Source organism: Salmo salar, chromosome 13, assembly GCF_965601325.2.
Source record: "Salmo salar chromosome 13, fSalSal1, whole genome shotgun sequence".
NCBI classification, from domain to species: Eukaryota; Metazoa; Chordata; class Actinopteri; order Salmoniformes; family Salmonidae; genus Salmo; species Salmo salar.
Genome location: NC_138303.1, coordinates 12,601,346 through 12,617,567, shown reverse-complemented (window position 1 = coordinate 12,617,567; position 16,222 = coordinate 12,601,346).

The following is a 16,222-nucleotide window of genomic DNA, read 5'->3' as shown; positions in this document are numbered from 1 at the left end:
TACCCCCAACAGCCCAACTCCAGTCCTCCAGTACCCAAAACAGCCCAACTCCAGTCCTCCAGTACCCACAACAGCCCAACTCCAGTCCTCCAGTACCCACAACAGCCCAACTCCAGTCCTCCAGTACCCACAACAGCCCAACTCCAGTCCTCCAGTACCCACAACAGCCCAACTCCAGTCCTCCAGTACCCACAACAGCCCAACTCCAGTCCTCCAGTACCCCCAACAGCCCAACTCCAGTCCTCCAGTACCCCCAACAGCCCAACGCCAGACCTCCAGTACCCCCAACGACCCAACTCCAGTCCTCCAGTACCCCCAACGGCCCAACTCCAGTCCTCCAGTAAGCCCAACTCCATTACCTCCAACAGCACCATTTTGTTGTAGCCTTGGACAAACCTACCTGATTCAGCTCATTGAGGATCTGATGAGTAGTTGACAAGTTGAATAAGGGCTACAATAAAACTGTACTGTTGGGGGGGGGGGGGGTACTTGAGGACCGGAGTTGGGAACCACTGGCCTACAGGATGATGGCATTAGCCTTATGGGCATTTACAAAGCAACCCTTGACATTGTGCATCTGAAGCAGAGAATAGCTTAACTCACACATTGTTGACATATTGTTCAGCTATATGTTCTCAGTTTAAAAATGATACCAGTAGACAATGTATAGCAGACCCGTTACTGACAGTTGTCTGTGTTCAGGTTTTGACGGGCAAAAAGGTTTCTTTGCTTTTCCGACAGCTCTTGAGTCTCTTCTTGGTGTCACCAATGGGGTTTCATGATTGCGGAGAATCTGAAAACATGCAATTTGGGTTAGCCATTCGGCTGTTGTCAGGAGAATTAATGCGGTGGTCTTCCAACATGGCCGCCAGGAGGCATCGTACGTAAACTGCAAGCCCTCTATTGGAATTCAGAGGACCATCTCTCTAACCCTGCAGAAAATAATCTTGACATTGTAGAGACATGATCTGATCAGTATGTACTCCTATTATCTTGTATGTATGATCACGTTAATAATTCAGAAAGCACACAATACTCCCACGGGTTGGTGGAAAGGTAAGCCTGTTCTACTCGAGAATATAGTGGAAAATCTACTGTTGAACCATCAATGGCCTGTACTCACAGACCATGCCAAAATTAATCTTGAATCAGCACTATGGACAGCACCCCGCAAAGCTTAGTGGGCAGCACCCTGCAGAGCTTAGTGTGCAGCACCCTGCAGAGCTTAGTGAGCAGCACCCTGCAGAGCTTAGTGTGCAGCACCCTGCAGAGCTTAGTGGGCAGCACCCTGCAGAGCTTAGTGTGCAGCACCCTGCAGAGCTTAGTGGGCAGCACCCTGCAGAGCTTAGTGGGCAGCACCCTGCAGAGCTTAGTGTGAAGCACCCTGCAGAGCTTAGTGGGCAGCATAAGCTTAGTGTGCAGCACCCTGCAGAGCTTAGTGGGCAGCACCCTGCAGAGCTTAGTGGGCAGCACCCTGAAAAGCCAGATCTCATGTACTGTATTTGTTGAGGCTGAGGCTTGTCTGAACGTTTGAGAGTGAGGCCTGTCTGTAGCGATGAGGCCTGTCTGTAGGGTTGAGACCTGTCTGTAGGGTTGAGACCTGTCTGTAGGGTTGAGGCCTGTCTGTAGGGATGAGGCCTGTCTGTAGGGATGAGGCCTGTCTGTAGTGTTGAGGCCTGTCTGTAGGGTTGAGGCCTGTCTGTAGGGTTGAGACCTGTCTGAGGGTTGAGTCTGAGGCCTGTCTGTAGGGTTGAGACCTGTCTGTAGGGTTGAGACCTGTCTGTAGGGTTGAGACCTGTCTGTAGGGTTGAGTCTGAGGCCTGTCTGTAGGGTTGAGGCCTTTCTGTAGGGATGAGGCCTGTCTGTAGGGTTGAGGCCTTTCTGTAGGGATGAGGTCTGTCTGTAGGGTTGAGACCTGTCTGTAGGGTAGAGACCTGTCTGTAGGGTTGAGGCCTGTCTGTAGGGTTGAGGCCTGTCTGTAGGAGTGAGGCCTGTCTGTAGGGTTGAGTCTGAGGCCTGTCTGTAGGGTTGAGGCTGAGGCCTGTCTGCAGGGGTAAACTTAGAAGGATGAGTACAGCTGTGACTGTGGAGAGGGAGAGAACAGAAAGAGAACAGAAAGAGAACAGATAGAGAACCGATAGAGAACAGATAGAGAACCGATAGAGACCAGCAAGAGAACTGATAGAGAACAGATCAAATCAAATCAAATCAAATGTATTTATATAGCCCTTCGTACATCAGCTGATATCTCAAAGTGCTGTACAGAAACCCAGCCTAAAACCCCAAACAGCAAGCAATGCATGTGAAAGAAGCACGGTGGCTAGGAAAAACTCCCTAGGAAAAACTCCCTAGAAAGGCCAAAAACCTAGGAAGAAACCTAGAGAGGAACCAGGCTATGAGGGGTGGCCAGTCCTCTTCTGGCTGTGCAGGGTGGATATTATAACAGAACATGGTCAAGATGTTAAAATGTTCATAAATGACCAGCATGGTCAAATAATAATAATCATAGTAGTTGTCGAGGGTGCAACAAGCACGTCCGGTGAACAGGTCAGGGTTCCATAGCCGCAGGCAGAACAGTTGAAACTGGAGCAGCAGCACGGCCAGGTGGACTGGGGACAGCAAGGAGTCATCATACCAGGTAGTCCTGAGGCATGGTCCTAGGGCTCAGGTCCTCCGAGAGAAAGACAGAAAGAGAGAAAGAGAGAATTAGAGAGAGCATATTTAAATTCACACAGGACACCGGATAAGACAAGAGAAATACTCCAGATGTAACAGACTGACCCTAGCCCCCCGACACATAAACTACTGCAGCATAAATACTGGAGGCTGAGACAGGAGGGATCAGAAGACACCCCTTAAAACCTCTTATAAAGTGGGGTTTGGAGCATAAACTGGGAATTTGATATTTTCGACAGATATTGTCTGTTTGTTTAATATCTGCAAAATAGTTAAAACGCTGTCAGTTCCACTTTAAGCACTTACTAATTCATAACATACTGCATGAATTGGAATTTGTAACATATCATACGAATTGAAGAAAACAAGATTTTTTGTTGTTGTTGCAGGATGTAACATATCATAAGAAATGAATGCCATAGTACACAATTGTACACGATTTTTGGCGACTCGTTTTGGCTCGTGAGCACTACTTTTGAAATGATACAAAAGCTCTGGAGCATCACTTTAAGACATTTAGAAGTAAAAAAAATTCATAAGTTCTCTTGGAGTAATGTTTTGACCTCGTTTTGGAAATACAAAGACAATGTCTGAGAGGAGAAATGTTTAAGATTTTATGGTTACTGTTTGTGAGTTTAAAAAAAACGAAAAGATAAGTTTGGAATGCATTTTTTTAATTTTTTTTAAATTTTCTCCCACCTTTATTTAAAACCAGGTAGGCTAGTTGAGAACAAGTTCTCATTTGCAACTGCGACCTGGCCAAGATAAAGCATAGCAATTCGACACATACAACAACACAGAGTTACACATGGAATAAACAAAACATACAGTCAATAATACAGTAGAAAAAGAAAACAAAAAAGTCTATATACAGTGAGTGCAAATGAGGTAAGATAAGGGAGTTAAGGCAATAAATAGGCCATGGTGGTGAAGTAATTACAATATAGCAATTAAACACTGGAATGGTAGATGTGTAGAAGATGAATGTGCAAGTATAGATACTGGGGTGCAAAGGAGCAAGATAAATAAATAAATAAATACAGTATGGGGATGAGGTAGATAGATGGGCTGTTTACAGATAAGCTATGTACAGGTGCAGTGATATGTGAGCTGCTCTGATAGCTGGTGCTTAAAGCTAGTGAGTGAGATATGAGTCTCCAGCTTCAGTGATTTTTGCAGTTCGTTCCAGTCATTGGCAGCAGAGAACTGGAAGGAAAGGCGGCCAAAGGAGGAATTGGCTTTGGGTGTGACCAGTGAGATATACCTGCTGGAGCGCGTGCTACGAGTGGGTGCTGCTATGGTGACCAGTGAGCTGAGATAATATTAGCTCTATTTATACATCCTCTTCCCTCTTTCATGGTATCTGAGTGGCGCAGGGGTCTAAGGCACTGTTTCTCAGTGCTTTGAGGCGTCACTACAGACAACCTGGTTTGAATCCAGGCTGTATCACAACTGGCCCTGGTTGGGAGACCCATAGGGTGGCGCAGAACTGGCCCAGTGTTATCCGGGTCTGCCCGGTGTAGGCCGTCATTGTAAATAAGAATTTGTTCTTAACTGACTTGCCTAGTTAAATAAATAACAAAAATAGGCTTGTAATGTGTACTTCACAATAGATTTACTGTAAAATTGAACTTGCATATCTAGTACTGCATTCTTATATCAATTTGAATTTTTCCAACACCAAATGTCTAGCAGTGTATTCATTTATATCAATCATAATCATATCAACACACCATTAATGGCGAATATGGCTGTTGATAAGTAGAGGAGTCATGAATCTCTTTCAGTAGCAGAAATCTTAATTCCTCAGGCAGACCAGCTGTGAATTACACAGATGGGATTCAGTCAAAGCTGGATGAGTCAGAGCCCAGCAGTTCCCTGTGCGAGCTTCTCTCTCGCTCCCCCCCCTCTCAATCCCATGGCTGTGTTTGCCTGTCACAGACATCAGGACCCTCCTGTGAACACTCTCCCTGACCCAGTCTGTAGATGGGCATGCTTAGCCCCCTCCTGTACTCCCTGTTCACCCACGACTGCGTGGCCAAGCACGACTCCAACTATCATTAAGTTTGCTGACTACACAACGGTGGTAAGCCTGTTCTCCGACGACGATTTGACAGCGTATAGCAGGGGTGTCAAACTCATTCCATGGAGGGCCTAGTGTCTGTGGGTTTTTATGTTTTTCCTTTCAATTAAGTCCTAGACAACCAGGGTGAGGGGAGTTCTTTACTAATTAGTGACCTTAATTTATCAACCATGTAAAAGGGAGGAGCGAAAACCCGCAGACTCTCAGCCTTACCTTGGAATGAATTTGATACATGTGGCCTATAGGGAGGAGGTCAGAGAACTGGCAGTGTGGTGCCAGCACAACAACCTATCCCTCAACGTCAGCAAGACAAAGCAACTGATTGTGCACTACAGTAAACATGGGGCCAAGCACACCCCTATTCATATCGACGGGGCTGTAGTGGAGTGGGTCGAGAGCTTAAATTTCCTCAGTGTCCACATCACTGTCATGACTGTCTCTCCTTGGTGAGGATCAAAGGCGCCAGATCAGCTCGGCACAGGGCTGACAGATAGCCAGACCTCTCTCCCACCAGAGAGGAAGGGGGGAGTTGGGACGGTTTTATGTCTTAACTTCATTGAGATAGTGAGCAGTATTTTCACGTCCGGAAGAAAAGCGTGCCCAAAGTAAACTGCCTGTTTCTCAGGCCCAGAAGCTAGGATATGCATATCATTGGTCGATGTAGATAGAAAACACTCTAACATTTCTAAAACTGTTAAAATTATGTCTGTGAGTATAACAGAACTGATATGGCAGGCGAAACCCTGAGGACAAACCATCCCAACAAAATAAATTCAGCTTACCACTGTTTTCAATGGCTAGTACAATAATTATAAGCCCAAGTCCTCCAAATTGCAGTTCCTAGGGCTTCCACTAGATGTCAACAGTCTTTAGAAAGAGTTTCAGGCTGTTTTTTGGAAAAATGAGCCAGAAATTGTAGTTTTTCTAGGTGGCTCCCATTTTGGCTGTAGTGTTTCCAAGCGTGTGGGGGATAGCGCGTTCTTGGTTATTTATCTCCGGTAAAGACAATAACGATTCTCCGTCTTAAATGTTATAGTTTATTTGCGTATTAGGATACCTAAGGTTTGATTATAAATGTTGTTTGAATTGTTTGGTAAAGTTTAATAGTAACGTTTGGGATTCATTTTGTATGCATTTTGATGGAGGGAAACTCAGTTGATTATTGACTGAAGCGTGAAGTGTTTTCAACAGAGACGACAGAGAAAGATATCTTACGTGTAAATATATGTTGCATTTCTAATCCGAATCAACGGTTGTTAGGGTGCTAAATGCTCATATTTACGGTAAGCGTAGTTTCCAAATGTATGTACGATAAGTCCACTATCTTTGTCTCACCCGCTCTTTATCTTTCCCCACCCCCTTTCCATTGTGTAACAAGCCGTCATATCGGGTCAGTCCACCAGGGACTGTTTTCATTGCATTATGTTAGTAATCAATAACCTATACCATGTGTGTGTGTTTATGTATTTCTGTGTGATTATTTAGTTAGTTAGTAAATAAATAATTAAGCCTATTTGTCTATTGCTGATTCATCACTTAGGTTAGGGTTCGTGCAGATTTACGAAGTCAACGACATTCAGAATGAGACTGATATGACAAAATAATTAATAGTTGATCTTTATTGATGTAAGAGATATATAGATAATCTGTCGAGTTTAAGTCGGGAGATAGTAACTCGTAAACAACTGTTCCCGTGGTGCCCCAAATTCATAATGAGTTAATTGTTACATTATCCATTTAATCAAGTAATAATTAAACATAGTAGGTAATTGTTCGATAAATAGCTGTCATCGCATTAGCGATAGTCACGTCACGATATCACTAAGGATCTATCATGGTCCACACACACCAATACAGTCGCGAAGAAGGAACGACAACGCCTCTTCCCCCTCAGGAGGCTGAAAAGATTTGACATGGGCCCTCAGATACTCAAAACATTTTACAGCTGCAACATGAGAGCATCTTGATTGGCTGCATCACTGCTTGGTATGACAACTTCTTGGAATCCGACCGCAAAGCGCTACAAAGACTCCAGCCATGTCAAGTCTTCGAAAGCCAAGTCAACAAACAGATTACCGACCATTTCGAATCCCACCGCAACTTCTCCGCTAGGCAATCTGGTTTCCAAGCTGGTCATGGGTGCACCTCAGCCACGCTCAAGGTCCTAAACGATATTGTAACCGCCATCGATAAGAAACAATACTGTGCTGCTTTATTCATTGACCTGGCCAAGGCTTTCGACTCTGTCAATCACCACATCCTCATCGGCAGTCTCAATAGCCTTGGTTTCTCAAATGATTGCCTCGCCTGGTTCACCAACTACTTCTCTGATAGAGTTCAATGTGTCAAATCGGATGGCCTGTTGTCTGGGCCTCTGGTAGTCTCTATGGGGGTGCCACAGGGTTCAATTCCTGGGCCAACTCTTTTCTCTGTATACATCAATGATGTCGCACTTGCTGCTGGTGAGTCTCTGATCCACCTTTACGCAGACGACACCATTCTGTAAACTTCTGGCCCTTCTTTGGACACTGTGTTAACAACCCTCCAGACGAGCTTCAATGCCATACAACTCTCCTTCCGTGGCCTCCAACTGCTCTTAAATACTAGTAAAACTAAATGCATGCTCTTCAACCGATCGCTGCCTGCACTTGCCCGCCCGTCCAGCATCACTACTCTGGACGGTTCTTACTTAGAATATGTGGACAACTACAAACACCTAGGTGTCTGGTTAGACTGTAAGCTCTCCTTCCAGACTCACATCAAACATCTCCAATCCAAAGTTAAATCTAGAATTGGCTTCCTATTTCGCAACAAAGCATCCTTCACTCATGCTGCCAAACATACCCTCGTAAAACTGACCATCCTACCGATCCTCGACTTCGGCGATGTCATTTACAAAATAGCCTCCAATACCCTACTCAATAAACTGGATGTAGTCTATCACAGTGCCATCCGTTTTGTCACCAAAGCCCCATATACTACCCACCACTGCGACCTGTACGCTCTCGTTGGCTGGCCCTCGCTTCATACTCGTCGCCAAACCCACTGGCTCCAGGTCATCTACAAGACCCTGCTAGGTAAAGTCCCCCCTTATCTCAGCTCCCTGGTCACCATAGCAGCACCCACCTGTAGCACGCGCTCAAGCAGGTATATCTCTCTGGTCACCCCCAAAGCCAATTCCTCCTTTGGCCGTCTCTCCTTCCAGTTCTCTGCTGCCAATGACTGGAACGAACTACAAAAATCTCTGAAACTGGAAACACTTATCTCCCCCACTAGCTTTAAGCACCAGCTGTCAGAGCAGCTCACAGATCACTGCACCTGTACATAGGTCCATCTATAATTTAGCCCAAAAAATTACCTCTTCCCCTAATGTATTTATTTATTTATTTATTTTGCTCCTTTGCACCCCATTATTTATATTTCTACTTTGCACTTTCTTCCACTACAAATCTACCATTCCGGTGTTTTACTTGCTATATTGTATTTACTTTGCCACCATGGCCTTTTTTGCCTTTACCTCCCTTATCTCACCTCATTTGCTCACATTGTATATAGACTTATTTTTCTACTGTATTATTGACTGTATGTTTGTTTTACTCCATGTGTAACTCTGTGTTGTTGTATGTGTCAAACTGCTTTGCTTTATCTTGGCCAGGTCGCAATTGTAAATGAGAACTTGTTCTCAACTTTCCTACCTGGTTAAATAAAGGTAAAATAATTACTAAAAAAGAATAGGCTGTTCTCTCTGCTACCGCACGACAAGCGGTCCTGATACACTAAGTCTGGAACCAACAAGACCCTGAACAGCTTCTACCCCCAAGCCATAAGACTAAATAGTTAGTCCGGGTAAAGGACCATTCGCCGAAACTGAAACTGAATAGAAACTGAAGCGATATAGCTAGCTAACGACCTTTTCCACGTGGAAAAAACGGTGGACAGAGACTTGCTAGCTACGTTTTCTACAAGGAATCTGCCTCCCCAAAAAAGATTCTCCCAAGTGGGTGTGACACCTTCTTCTGTTGCCTACTACACTGCTGCTGGATTCCACCTGGCGATCTGTTCACCGTCTGCCCTGGCCCATCTCCCCCTGTCTGGTACAGGTACCCCGCCACACTCCCCCCTCTCTCCCGAGCTTTCGCTAACCTCCAGTACACACACTGTTGGGGCGAGTGAACTTACAATGGCTAGCCCTAAGTTGTTTTATTTTTTTATTGTGCTTTATTCTTTTTGTGTCATGATTCCTGCATGCTTTGTTGACTATGAACTTGCTTGTTTCCCCGACCGTGGGACAGACTATGTTTGTTCCCACACTCGGGACTCTGACTCTCTGTTGGTTACATGGACTCTTGGCCTCCCATCCTGTTCAAAACACCTCTTGCTGGCTTTGTATTCATGTTACCTGATTAAATTGCTGTACAATATGATGTTGTTGCCATCTGATGCACATTCAAATGTAATAAAAAATCAACACTGCAGAGCTCTCCCTGTCCTCTGCCGTGCCCTGATTGTATTACTGTTGATGATACCTGGAAATGTGCATATAAACCCTGGCCAATCTACAGTTGCTAGCCCCGAAACCTGTTGCTAGGTTTTTCTGCACGTTAAGACTAGAAGCTTATTACCTAAAATTGATCAATTGAAAGTGTGTGTTCACAGCTCCAATCCAGATGTGTTGGTCATTACTGAGACGTGGTTAAGGAAGAGTGTTTTGAACACTGATGTTAACCTTTCTGGTTATAACCTTTTTCGGCAAGACAGATCTTCCAAAGGTGGCGGAGTGGCAATCTTTACCAAGGAACACCTTCAGTGCTCAGTTGTCTCCACCAAGTTTGTACCCAAACAATTTAATTTGCTGGTTTTAAGCATTAAACTTTCAAATGGCTCTTTGTTGACTGTTGCTGGGTGCTATCGTCCACCTGTACCCAAAATGTCCTAAGCTCTCTCCCGGCCCCTTACACTAAGTCTAACTTTGTCCTGCTAGGTGACCTAAACTGGGAAATGCTTAAACCACCTGACCAAGTCTAAAAGCAATGGGACTCCCTATATTTTCCTCAGATTATTACCAATCCCACAAGGTATGACTCCAAACACCCCGAAAAGGCTACTCTCTTTGATGTTATCCTCAAAAATAATCCTGATAGGTATCAGTCTGGTGTTTTCTGGAATGACCTTAGTGATCACTGTTTTACAGCCTGTGTTTGTAATAGCTGCTCAGTGAAACAAAATGTCTTGATTTGTCATAGACGCTTGCTAAAACATGTAATGAGCACGGAAGCTTCATGACCTGGCCTCTGTAAATTGGTATAGAATCAGCTTGATCCCCTCTGTCAAAGACACTTGGACCTTCTTTTTTATATTTTCAGTGGTATCGTTAACAAATACGCACCCATAAAGAAAATGAGAATTAAAAACTGGTTCAGCCCCTGGTTCGACAGTGATCTGGCAGAGTTACTCCACCTCAAGAATTCCATTTGGCAAAAGGCTTGGCAGACGCATAATCAGGCTGACTGGCTCTTGGTCAGGCAAATGAGAAATAAGTGCACTCTGGCTATATGGAAGGCCAAAGTTAGTTACCATATTGTAGAGCTTGGAAGTTTTCTCTCTGTGGGTCTAACCCCTAGAAGTTCTGGAAAATGATTAAAGACCTGGAGAATAAACCCTCCTCACAGCTGCCCATGTCCCTTAATGTTGATGATGTGGTTGTTACTGACAAGGAGCACATGGCTGAGCTCTTTAATCACCACTTCATTAAGTTAGGATTCCTATTTGACTCAGCCATGCATCCTTGTCCGTCCAACATTTCCTCATCTCCCACCCCTTCTAATTCCACTAGCCTCGATGCTCCTCCCTCTTTTTCCCCTACCCCACTACAAAGTTTCTCCCTGCAGGCAGTCACTGAGTCCGAGGTGCTAAAGGAGCTCCTTAAACTTGACTCCAAAAAACCATAGACCCTTTCTTCTTTAAGGTTGCAGCCCCTATCATTGCCAAGCTTATCTGTGACTTTTTAAAGTGTCTCTCCTTTCTGGGGAGGTTTCCATTGCTTGGAAGGCAGCCACAGTGTGTTCTTTATTTAAAGGGGGAGATCAAGTAGATCCTAGGTGGCAGGTACGTAGCCTAGTGGTTAGAGCATTGGACCAGTAACCGAAAGGTTGGTGGATTGAATCCCTGAGCTGACAAGGTAAAAATCTGTTGTTCTGCTTCTGAACAAGGCAGTTAACCCACTGTTCCTAGGCCGTCATTGTAAATAAGAATTTGTTCTTTACTGACTTGCCTTGTTAAATAAAAAAAATAAAACAATTCCAACTGTTTTAGGCTAAATTCTATTTTGCTCTATCAAAAGCGCTGAAAAAACTTAGCAATAATCAACTGACTGGCTTTCTTGATGTCTATAGTTGTAATGATGTGTGCTGAGAGTCGGGAAGCAAATTCAGGGAGTGAGTGTTTTAATAAAATAAATGGAACATAATACAAAACAAGAAACACTAACAGCACACAGACATGAAACTGAAACAGAAATAATAACCCCTGGGGAATGAACCAAAGGGAGTGACATATATAGGGAAGGTAATCAGGGAAGTGACGGAGTCCAGGTGAGTCTGATGACGTGCAGGTGCGCCTAACGATGGTGACAAGTGTGCGCCATAATGAGCAACCTGGTGACCTAGAGGCCGGGGAGGGAGCACAAGTGACAATAGTATTCTCTCTGGTATGCAATCTGGTTTCCGCTCAGGTTATGGATGTATCACTGCAACCTTAAAGGTCCTCAATGATGTCACCATTGCCCTTGATTCTAAGCAATGTTGTGCTGCTGTTTTTATTGACTTTGCCAAAGCTTTTGATATGGTAGACCATTCCACTCTTGTGGGCTGGCTAAGGATTGTTGGTGTCTCTGAGGGGTCTTTGGCCTGGTTTGCTAACTACCTCTCTCAAAGAGTGCAGTGTATAAAGTCAGAACATTTGCTGTCACCGCCACTGCCTGTCACCAAGGGAGTACCCCAAGGCTCGATCCTAGGCTCCACGCTCTTCTCAATTTACATCAACAACATAGTTCAGGCAGTAGGAAGCTCTCTCATCTATTTATATGCAGATGATACAGTTTAATGCTCAGCTGGCCCCTCCCCAAATGTTGTGTTAAACGCTCTACAACAAAGCTTTCTTAGTGTCCAACAAACTTTCTCTACCCTTAACCTTGCTTGAACATCTCCAAAACAAAGGTCATGTGGTTTGGTAAGAAGAGTGCCCCTCTCCCCACAGGTGTGATTACTACCTCTGAGAGTTTAGAGCTTGAGGTAGTTACCTCATACAAGTACTTGGGAGTATGGCTAGACGGTACACTGTCCTTCTCTCAGCACATATCAAAGCTGCATTCTAAGGTTAAATCTAGACTTGGTTTCCTCTATCGTAATCATTCCTCTTTCACCCCAGCTGCCAAGCTAACCCTGATTCAGATAACCATCCTACTTCCAACCATGCTAGATTATGGAGACGTAATTTATAGATCAGCAGATAAGGGTGCTCTTGAGCGGCCAGATGTACTTTACCATTCGGCCATCAGATTTGCCTCCAATGCTCCTTATAGGACACATCACTGCACTCTATACTCCTCCGTAAACTGGTAATCTCTGTATACACGTCGCAAGACCCACTGGTTGATGCTTATTTATAAAACCCTCTTAGGCCTCACTCCCCCCTATCTGAGATACCTACTGCAGCCCTCATCTTCCACATACAACACCCGTTCTGCCAGTCACATTCTGTTAAAGGTCCCCAAAGCACACACATCCCTGGGTCGCTCCTCTTTTCAGTTCGCTGCAGCTAGGGACTGGAACGAGCTGCAAAAAACACTAAAACTGGACAGTTTAATCTCCATTTCTTCACTCAAAGACACTCTTACTCACAGTTGTGGTTGCTTCGCGTGGTGTATTGTTGTCTCTACCTTCTTGCCCTTTCTGCTGTTGTCTGTGCCCAATAATGTTTGTACCATGTTTTGTGCTGCTACCATGTTGTGCTGCTGCCATGTTGTGTTGCCTCCATGCTGTTGTCATGTTGTGTTTCTACATTGCTGTGTTGTCATGTGTTGCTGCCATGTTATGTTGTTGTCTTAGGTCTCTCATTATGGAGTGTTGTGGTGTCTCTCTTGTCGTGATGTATGTTTTGTCCTATATATATATTTTTATAATCCCAGCCCCCAGTCCCCGCAGGAGGCCTTTTGCCTTTTGGTAGGCCGTCATTGTAAATAAGAATTTGTTCTGAACTGACTTACCTAGTTAAAACTTCTTTGGGATAGGGGGCGGTATTTTGACGTCCGGATGAAAAGCGTGCCCAAAATAAACTGCCTGCTACTCAGGCCCAGAAGCTAGGATATGCAGTTTCTAAAACTGTTAAAATAATGTCTGTGAGTATAACATAACTTATTTGGCAGGCAAAACCCCAAGGACAAACCATCCAGGAATTTTGTTGTTGTTGAGTTGACTGTGTTTTATAGTGGTTTTCTATGGGGAACTAGATTTATGAGGCTCCTGGTTGCAGTTCCTATGGCTTCCACTAGATGTCAACAGTCTTTAGAAATTGGTTGATGTTTTTCCATTGAGAAATGAAGAAGTACAGCTATTCAGAATGAGAGTCAAGCCAAGTGGACTCTTTCGTTTGGGGCACATGACCTGTAGCTCACTCCACTTTGATTTTATCTGCTATTGAACACAGTATATTCCATCCCAAATTGTATAAATTATTTACATTTTAGGATACCTAAGGAAAGTTGTTTGAAATGTTTGGACAAAGTTTGCAGGTAACTTATTAGATAATTTGTTGTCATGTTGGGCGAGTTGGACCGGTGTTTACAGATTTTTAACTTGTCAGCTCAAGGATTTGATCTAGCAACCTTTCAGTTACTGGCCCAACACTCTAACCACTAGGCTACCTGGTATAGAAATCAACATACAATTCTCTGGTATCAGCTCTGTTGGACATTCCTGCAGTTAGTGTGCCAATTGCAAACTCCCTCAGAATGTTTGGCATCTATGGCATTGTATTGTTTGACAAAACTGCACATTTTAAAGTGGCCTTTTATTGTCCCCAGCACAAGCTGTTTAATCAGCTTCTTGAAAGGCCACACCTGTCAGGTGGATGGATTATCTTGGCAAAAGAGAAATGCTCACTAACAAGGATGTAAGCAAATTTGTGCATACAATTTGAGAGAAATAGGCTTTTTGTGCATATGTCATATTTCTGGGATCTTTTATTTCAGCTCATGAAAAATGGGACCAACACTTTGCGTTAATATTTTTGTTATTACATTTCTATAATTTTTGTATTTTCTCTCTCTCTGCATTTTTTGGGAAGGTCCTGTAAGTAATCATTTCACTTTTAGTTTACGAAGCTGTTGTTTACGAAGCATGGGACAAATACAATTTTATTTGATTTGGAAAGTATTGTAGGTGTGTGTATGGAAAGCAGAGATGCTACATCCATGGCATCCATGTTGTGTGTTGAGAGCAGAGAGGCTAAATCCATGGCATCCATGCTATGTGCTGAGAGCAGAGAGGCTAAATCCATGGCATCCATGTTATGTGTTGAGAGCAGAGAGGCTAAATCCATGGCATCCATGTTGTGTGTGTGGAGAGCAGAGAGGCTAAATTCATGGCATCCATGCTATGTGTTGAGAGCAGAGAGGCTAAATCCTTGGCATCCATCTTGTGTGTGGAGAGCAGAGAGGCTAAATCCATAGCATTTATGTTATGTGTGATAGGCATAGATGCTAAATCCATGGCATCCATGCTGTGTGTGGAGAGCAGAGAGGGTAAATCCATGACATCCATGTTATGAGTGATAGATCCAGGCAGGGGGCACAGCGGGCATAACAGCTGGCACCGTGGCACTGCAGCACGGGTGTTGTCTCTTCAAAGAGAGAGTTGGAGCTGAACATGGGGCTGCTGCTCAGTGCTGCTGCTAACCCACTGTCTGTCTATTGCCCCTGGAATAGTTGGTCAAGCAATATAACAATCACATTGTGTTTAACTCTGTTGGTGTGTGGAGTATAATGTTCAGCCTCGGGTCAGTGTACTATTTATCGTGGTCAAATTGTGTAAAAGTGGTTGAAGTTCTGATGATTCTGTATCTAAATAATTGCATTCTTTATATGAAATGTTTTATCCAGTATCAGCAGGTTGAGATGTAATGGCCATTTGATTTGAGGTCTATCCAGCGACCATCGTGTGTGACAGTAATTCATCTATAGCACATGATCACACTTACCAACAGGGGGAGTTCTTCTCCTTTCTCTTAAAGGCTTAAAAGGATTACTTTGAGATTTTGGCAATGAAACCCTTTATCTACTTGGATATGAACTCATGGATACCATTTAATGGATACCATTTTTATGTCTCTCCTTCCAGTATGAAGGAAGTTAGAGGTAGTTTCACAAGCCAATGCTAACTAGCATTAGCACAAAGACTGGAAGTCTATGGTATCTACTAGCATGCTAGCAGTTACCATAGACTTCCAGTAATTGTGCTAATGCTAGTTAGCAATTGTGGCATAGCTAGTTAGCAACTTCCTTCAAACTGCACGTAGAGACATACAAATTGTATCCACGAGTTCATCTGACTCTTGGGAAGTAGATAAAGGGCTTTATTGCCAAAATCCTAACGTATCCCTTTAAGCTTACCATATGCTTCCCAGTCAAAACAGTTCGCACATATATTATGGTGAATTGTTGTGATGTTTTGCTGTTCGGCATCGTTTGGCATGTTTTTCTTTGGGCTGTTCGAGGACACCATTTTTTTTCTTAAGGCTAGTTGAAGTTCGGTAGCCAAAGTCTACACCCCTTGGTTGGCTATTGGTCAACAGTAGGGATTCTTTAATTCAGTTCATTTACATTAATGTCATTCAGCAGATGCTCTTATCCAGAGCAACTTATAGTAATGGATAAGAGCATCTGCTGAATGCATACATTTCATAATTTTTTCCCCCGTACTGGTCCCCCATGGGAATCGAACCCACAACCCTGGCGTTGCAAACACCATGCTCTACCAACTGAGCCACACGGGACCCCAAATCAATGAGAGATGACTAGTTTCATGCACATTTTTTCATTTGAGAAATACCGCACCAACATCTTAGTTAGATGCAAAATTGCAGACTAAGACCTCTGCAAAAATGTCAACATTTATTACAGATTTCTTGATTTATCTTAGATTAATTCAGACTATTTTGAGGAAGTGTATATTGGCTATTTGTTGCTACGGTGTCTCAAGAGGGACAAACAGTAAAATCGGCGCTTTCGACTAGTTTTTCAACTGAAGGTCTTTTAAGGGAGTATTGGAACGCACAGACATTCGATTCGCCTCGCAGAGTTCTGCTTGAGCAAACCTAGTATGAACCTAGTACGCCTTTACTCTGGTCTCCCTCTCTGACGCTAGGCAGGGTTTCATTGACCCAGGTTTATTTGACAAAAACAATGTA